The sequence below is a fragment of the Peromyscus leucopus genome, chromosome 11 (genome assembly GCF_004664715.2).
Source record: "Peromyscus leucopus breed LL Stock chromosome 11, UCI_PerLeu_2.1, whole genome shotgun sequence".
Classification (NCBI taxonomy): domain Eukaryota; kingdom Metazoa; phylum Chordata; class Mammalia; order Rodentia; family Cricetidae; genus Peromyscus; species Peromyscus leucopus.
In genome coordinates this window covers 35,301,399-35,309,167 of record NC_051072.1, presented here as the reverse complement: position 1 = coordinate 35,309,167, position 7,769 = coordinate 35,301,399, and positions in this window count along the sequence as shown.

Sequence of the window (7,769 nt, the reverse complement as noted above, 5' to 3'; positions counted from 1 at the left end):
ATCTCTGTCTTCCTGGCTATGTCTACTCTCCCCAAAGTCCCCACTTCCCAGGCAGGCTGGGGCTGCTTCTAGACTATGAAAACCCCCAAAGCATTAAAGAACGAGAAACATTTTGTGATGCGTAGAAATCATTCATTGTTAACAAATCACCTCCTCCAACCATGAACACAAACTGTAACACATAATTGTGCTATTCAGAACAGATCATAGACTAGACCACATTAACTCACAGTGTACTCCAGACATTGGGTCCTGGTCATAGAATGGAGAGTTAAATTTATATACTGAATGTTTTCTTCTTCTAATCCCTTCCCTGGCCAACTCTCTGTAAGGCCTCGCCCAGAGAGAACCTTGGAGCTGTAGAGAATGAGAAGGCCAAACAGTTTGTGGGGCCTGGCCCTGCTCATATTTATTTAAGGAAAATGAAGTTGTATTCAGAATTATTTGGGAGCTTTTTATAGTACACTGATGCCCAAGCCCACCCTCAAGTTACTGCCCTGATTGGTCTAGGTATCATAATATTTTTGAAAAGACTTTATTGTTTTTTAATTATGTATATGTGCATGTGTATCTGTGCACATGAGTGTACATGCCTGTGGAAGATCGACCATTCAGATTCCCCTTGAGCTGGAGTTACAGGCAGTTGTGAGCCTCCCAATGTTGGGTTCTAGGAACTGAACTCAGGTTCTCTACAAGAGCGAGCAGTGGACCATCTTAATCATTGAGCCATCCCTCCAGTCCAACAAAACAGCGTTTTGAAAGGTCCCGGTGATGTTGATGTAAAACTGGGTTCCAAAAATGACCACATCCAGAAGAGGGCACAAGAAAAAAGTGTAGTTTTGTTAGCCCGTTTGCAGGGTAAGTGATGAAAAAAAAAAAAATAGATGAACCAAAAGTACAAAGAGAGGTACAAGGAGTCACACAAAGGTTCACTTGGAGGAAACATACAGCCCAATAAGCAAGCAAACAGCCAAGGCCTCAATGCTACAGATAGCTGGGAAGCCAATGTCTGTGCACTGGGCAGTGGTAAGGAATCCAAGCAATCCTCAGTCTGTCCAAGTTGGCTAATTCAGTTTGCATTGTCAAGTGACAGCATCCTGACCAGGCAGTTATGAAGTCCTCAGAGTCGATGAGCAGGCCTGGACCTGCCATGGAGATCCCAGGGCTGACCAGAGTTTGGCACCTATGACAACTAGGCTGACCCAATTGCACCCAGAAGCAAGATTCTCAGGAAACTCAATCGAAAACTGAAAATAGATGTGGCACCCGGAAGGCTGGAAGGCAGTTTTCTGGGGTCAGGGCATTGTATTCGGAGACAGTGGTGAGGTGGTTCCAGAACTTATGAATAAGATGACCCTCCAGGAGCTGACTTATAAAGGCAGTGCCTAAGAGATCCTATCTAAGGGAATAAATGACTCACTGGACAAGGCAGTCAATAAATCACAACTAAATCAACAAAGGCTGGTGGTCACCAGTGATAACTCAGAGAGACAGGAAATATGCCCCAGCCTGCCAAGGAACTAAGGACATGGTACCCGGTCTAGGGACTCAACCCAGCTGCCCTCAGCTTCCCCGCTACACTCTTGGTATGGACCACCCCCACATTTGGAGGATCACAAAGCTTTCTGCCGGGTCTCCATCTTCCTGCCTTCGTCCACAGGCTCAGTGGCCATTGTTCCTGTTGCGCTAACCTTTCCCACTGAATCTTCAGAGCTCCCCATCTTATAGAGGGGATGCACTGAGCATCCCGACGGCTATTGCCCACTCTGCTCTTTCCTCACTCACCTCTAGGCTGACTCCTTCACTCAACCCTGCAAGACTGCCTGCCCCACCTCACCCCTCCTTCCTCACAATAACCACACAGGACCCCCCCACACACACACCATGCCCTGCCATCCTCCAATCATGCCAGGTGTGCACCTGCCCCAGGGCTTCTGCTTCTGCTGTACATGGTCTGCTGCAACATTCTGTCTCTGGTTATCCATGTGGCAAGCTCTCTAATCCTTCATTCAAGTTGGAAGTCCCGTCCTGACCAGCTCATAACAAAACCCTCACTACTCATCCTCTGTCTCTTCACTTCATGTTTTCCCTGGAACACGTGCCCTTTTCTAAATAGTGCCATTTATTTCACTAACAAATCCCCCCCGCCTCCACATACTAGGATGTCCAGTCTGGTGAGTTTTGCTCACTGCTGCATTCCCAATGCCCAGGACAGCACCCATAACACAATAGGTAGTCCATTATGTTGAATGAATAAAGTGCTTTTCCTCCACCCACGTGCAGGATATCTCTACTGTGTAGACAGATACCTTCATAAGCTTTTGAAACTAATTTACTTGAATGTGTGGTCCATGGGGGTAAACGTCCTTGATGAAATGATGGTTTCCCAAAGGGTTTGTCTACGGCATGTTGGTCTGAAGTCTTTTATATTAAGTTTGTTTATTAAGCAAAATAAGCAGCATGGCCAAGTGACTGTTTTTCAGGGAATTTGGGGGCTTCCAACTCCAGCAGCTCTGCTGATGCTGTTTCCCTGGGCCCCTTCTCAGAGGCTGGCTTCCCTCCTGATTCCTTAAGCCTCCCCGCCAGCTCTACAGAGTAGCAGCTTAGCAGACAAGGATTTGACAGTCAAAACCCAACAGCCATTCATGCATGGCTCAAAAGGGTGTGATGTGTGAGGGATCTGTCACTCTGCAGGGTCACAAATCTGCATCGGCAGGCAGGCTGGTGCACAGAGGCAGTACCCTGCGAAACAAAGCGCCTCTGTGGCCAGCCGGCCCACCATTCTCCTGGAAGCCGAACAGAGGTCTGTCTTTGTGAAAGATGGCCCTCACAGGAAGGCAACTGTGTGCTGGCAATGCTGGTGCCCAGGGCTCAAATGTCTCCATTTCATTTGTTCCCTAAAGTGCCATTTAGTATCATTCACCAACCTGGGGGGTCACTTGGGTTTTCTGTGATTAAGGCTGCCCATGCCTGCATCTACTGGCTTGTGTACAGCTGGGGTCTCGGGCAAGTACAAGACAGGGACAGGGGAAAGACTTGTCTTCAAGACAAGAACACGTCCTCCCTGGCATGTTGCATAGGCTCACCCGGAGCTTTCAGGTAAGTAGACAAGTGATTTAGACGGCTTTGTGAGCTGTGGCATCAGGTGGCTCATGTTCAAATCTCAGCTCTGCCTCTTTCTAGATCTCTTCTTTTCTAGGGGTGACAATAAGGCCCGGCTTCCTTGATCAAATTGTTTAGAAGGAAGAGTCCTATAGACAAAACTTGGAGGTAATGGCAGGAAGAAGAATCATGTCCATAGCAGACACCCCACATTCAGGTGGTAAGAAAAAGGACCCCTGGATCCACAGGTAAATGTTACATGCCATCATTGAAGTGTTAGTGCAGAGAAGGGGCCAGGCACTAAAGAAAGCATCATGAAAGGATCCACAGGATAGGAGCCAGGAGGGAATTTGATTAGAAAGACAAGTGGATAGCTCAGAGTATATAAAACAAGAGGCCATGGCCTGATCACAGCTGTCTTTACAGGCTGTGGTCCAGCTACTCCACCTGTGGCTAGGTCTCAACAAGAGGAAACCCAGCCAACAGATTAGCTTCTAGGTCTCAAAGGCGTTGGCATTGGGATGTAGCCCCATCCACCTCTTGGACATCCCTCTAAAATTTTTTTTTTTTTTTTGGTTTTTCGAGACAGGGTTTCTCTGTGTAGCTTTGCGCCTTTCCTGGAACTCACTTGGTAGACCAGGCTGGCCTCGAACTCAGAGATCCACCTGCCTCTGCCTCCCGAGTGCTGGGATTAAAGGCGTGTGCCACCACCGCCCGGCCCCTCTTAAATTTTGCTAGTCCCTCTGTTAACTTCAAATCTTATCTCCATCTATTTTTTCAAACACCAAACAAGTCAGTCATTCAAACACAAAAGATCCAACAGACCATACAATGAACAGTGTCTCCCATATTTGCCCCACGTCCTTGGCCCCAGAAGCAAATATGTTACCATTTTGGAGGCATTTATGAAATAATCTACACATGTATAATCATTTGTTTTACTTGTTGGAATAGCATGTGGAACATTGTCTGCCTCTATTTATTTATGTATTTATTATTATTTATTTATTTTACTTATTTACTTATTTATTTCCAGGGGAGATTGCTCTCTTATTTCACTTAATTTTCTTGGGAAATTCTATACTGGCATATAGGTTTCCTCTTATTTATTTGAGACAGGATTTCCTTATGTAGCCCCAGATGGCCTGGTGCTCTGTAGATGGGGCTAGCTTAGAATTTAGCAATCCCTCAACCTCTACCTCTTGATTACAGCCATGCTCCATCATCCTCTTTTTAAAATGACTGATACCTACATAGGTTTCGGTACTTTAGATACTGTGGAATTATATCATGAGATCATGTCAATGTAAGTATCTGAAAAGGTCAAGCTTTCCGTGGACTCTAGACTAACAGCCACTAACATTTCAATAAGCCTCTTTGCTCTAGAATCCCAGGTCTTACTTTCCCAAAAGCCCTGTGATTTATCCAAACAGATGTATGGAGTTAAGACCATACAGCCTTTGACTGCATGTTAGCACCTAGCCACTCCAGCTGGCTTGGAAGAGAATTCCCAGATGGGCCAGGTGACAGAAAACTGGTTTAAAATATTCTGTAACAAGCACACAGAGTCAATATTAGTTTTAGGTTGAACCTGATTTGCTAAATATCCTTGAATGTAGTTCAATTTTTTTTTAAGATTTTTTGTTCTCAGGGGAACTATTTTAAGTACAAAACAATTTTCTAAAACAGTAGGGCTGGACAACAGTAGAGCAACTATGTTACGTGATCTAACCTGATCTACACTAACACTGACCTTACCGAGGTACCAAGAAATCAGCTCCTTGGAGAAAGGCACTGCCCATCCAAATGCCTGGGTAGTGATGAGGTCAGTCAGGTACTGACACCGAGCAGGCTGCTCCTTTGGGTCTCAAGTTCATGCTGTGAGATGTAGAAGAGCACCTGCATGGGACCACTATTGATTTGGCAAGTCAAAACAGAATTCTGAGCTGCCTTCTACGTTTTTCTCCTGGCTAGAGCTATGGGACAACTTCCTAAGTACACTGGCACTCAGCTCTTAGAAAGCCAGGGGACGTGTACCGAAAGGGTGAAGGAGGAGTTGGACTCCAGCCCCCTTCATCAGTTCAGTGGGTCTGAGAGCGGTGGGAGTCAGGTTTGCAACTCATGGTTGCATCTATGAAGTTCAAGTTCAAGGACTGTCCAAGGGAGTTGCAAAAGTATCTCATCGAGTCTTGAGTAAGTTTGTGATCTTGTTCTGAGACCCATTCACAGCTATTCTGGGCACATGAGGCTATAGGGTACAGGCTAGATGCACTTCCTAGCTCAGGGTCATGTGATGATGTCCATCACCTAATTCTGGAATCAGTTGTCACTTCCCATGTCTGTTTAGAGGACAATTGCAAAATGACTAGGACTTTCCACAGTGGTCTTAACCAATAGGCTCCCAATGCCATGAATTCTAAGGAGGCCTAAAGCACAACTCAGGGCAAGGATAGGTTGGCCAACTGTCTGAGGTCATATGGGGTCTGGGGAATCCAGGAGTTGACCCAGGCCTCTGGCTCCAAAGTGTCATTCTTCAGATGTGCTGGTTCAGCTTGCACAGAGGCCTGTTAGCCCAGCTACCATGCGGGCCTGAGCGTCATTCCCTGGAGTGAATGAAACTGTGAGGCACAGGGGAAATATAACCACTTCAACCTCAGAGACCATTTCTGAGTGGACTAGTAAGTCACAAAGCAACAGAACACCCTCTCTTGAGTGCTTAAAGCCCCCTCAAAGGTAACTTCACAGGGACAGTTAATCTCGTCTTTAATGCGTGACTCAAATACTTGACCAGTGAGGACTGACTGTCCTTTAAGGCAGGTAGCTTTAGGACTGCCACAGGAAAGATGGCACACGGACATTAGGGATCAGTGCCTACTTAGAACTTGTGACCTCCATGAAGTTTACGGCCACAAACCAATCCTGATTAACTTCCCTGCGCCTCAGAGGCCTGGGACAAGTCAAACAGGCCTTCCTGTTTCCACTGTGGGTTTTTCCCACACAGCATCATCCTTCCATGGTCTATTTCTCAGTCACCAAAACTTATCACTAGAATGCTCTGTTGTTCCCACCTCTGTGACTAAGTAGTTAACTCACACTCTGACCATCTGGGATCAAATATCTAACCCACACTCAACCAAGGCCATTCTTATGGCATGTTGTGTCTATGCGGCAGGAGTGGGTGACATCAGTAAGCTCTGACTCGCTTCCCAGTCAGTCAAGACTTTAGTCAGTCAGTCCCGTCCACTAAGACAAAGCTGCTCCATACACACTTACCCTTCCCCGGCAGGAAAGGAGCAAAGTAGATTCTAAATGTTTCTTCTGCACGTTTATGTCATGGCCAAAGAATGCTAGGATTCTTATTCATCCAGCATTGGAGAGCTTGCAAGGCTTATAGAGAATGTTAAAAAGCTGAGAAATGTCACCTATTGAAACCAGTTAACATTAACAGCTTGAGCCAGATCCCAGGATGAGAGTCAATAGCAGCATCCCTCGGTTTATGTGATCTTGGAAAAGACCTCACCAGGGCTTTAAAGCACACGTAAACGGGACAGATGGACTCTTCCTCAGAGGCTTGCTGTGACAACCATCAGATGCAGCTCATGGTGAGAGGAGCCGGCCATGTCCTCCCTCCCCTTGCTGGAGTTTAAGAAAGGCAGGCTGGCATGGTGAGGGAAGGCAGGTTTAATGTGCAGACTACACATCACCAAGTCCCAAAGGAGCAAGCATAATCTCGGGCCTCAACCCGCCAGGTCCTTTGCACGCTGTTGTCTGGCTCGGGCAGGTCTGAGTTTGCCGCTTTCCAGTAACTAATGGAGACAGTTTGTAAGGCTTTTACTTCAACGCCTGTATGTTCAGTGTGGGATCCAAGTTATCTATCACCTCAAAGACCTCAGTTTACTGACAACACTCAGTGAGACCGCCTGAATGGCACATGGCTTGAAGTTAGTCCAATTAGAGTTCCATGAACAATCCAAGTGGCAAGTATCCTTGAAAGCTGAGGATGGAGAGCACATTCCAGTTTCTCCGTGTCTCATGTTAGTGAGAGCTTCCTTGATGGAGAAGAAAACACTTCCTATTAAAGTTGAGAATGAAGTAACCTTTGTTTATTTTTTGAAAGATAAACTGTCTGATCCGCACTATTCATAACATTCCGAGGTAAACAATATCTAACATTTCTCATCTAAATATAAATAATACCACATTGGACTTACTGGGTTAACCAAAGTCAAAGTTGGAAATGAGGAAAGTGGATAATGCCTGTGGCATTAAAGGCTCAGATAAGGTATTTGATTCTAAGAAAATTATAACCAACGGGGATGGAAATGCCTAGCAAGGAACTCAGTAGAGACTAACATGTAAAGGCTTACATATAAATGCTTACATGTTTGATTTGACACACTGAAATATTTTTCAGGTCCTTAGTTATGCAAGACATATAATGTAAGACAATTAAAAACCAGCATTTGAGAGTCTGCTGTATTGTTAGGAATAAACGCAAGACCATAATAGTAGCAGGGAAGCCTGGGAAAATCTCGTCACTACACTGTTCCAGCCAAAGTGCTCTGATTTGTTTCACTTGTGTGAACTGTGCCTTCAGATACAACTGCCTAGACACCTGTGCATGGCTGTACTACCCGTCTCACTGCGCCATGGCTACAGCCCATAAA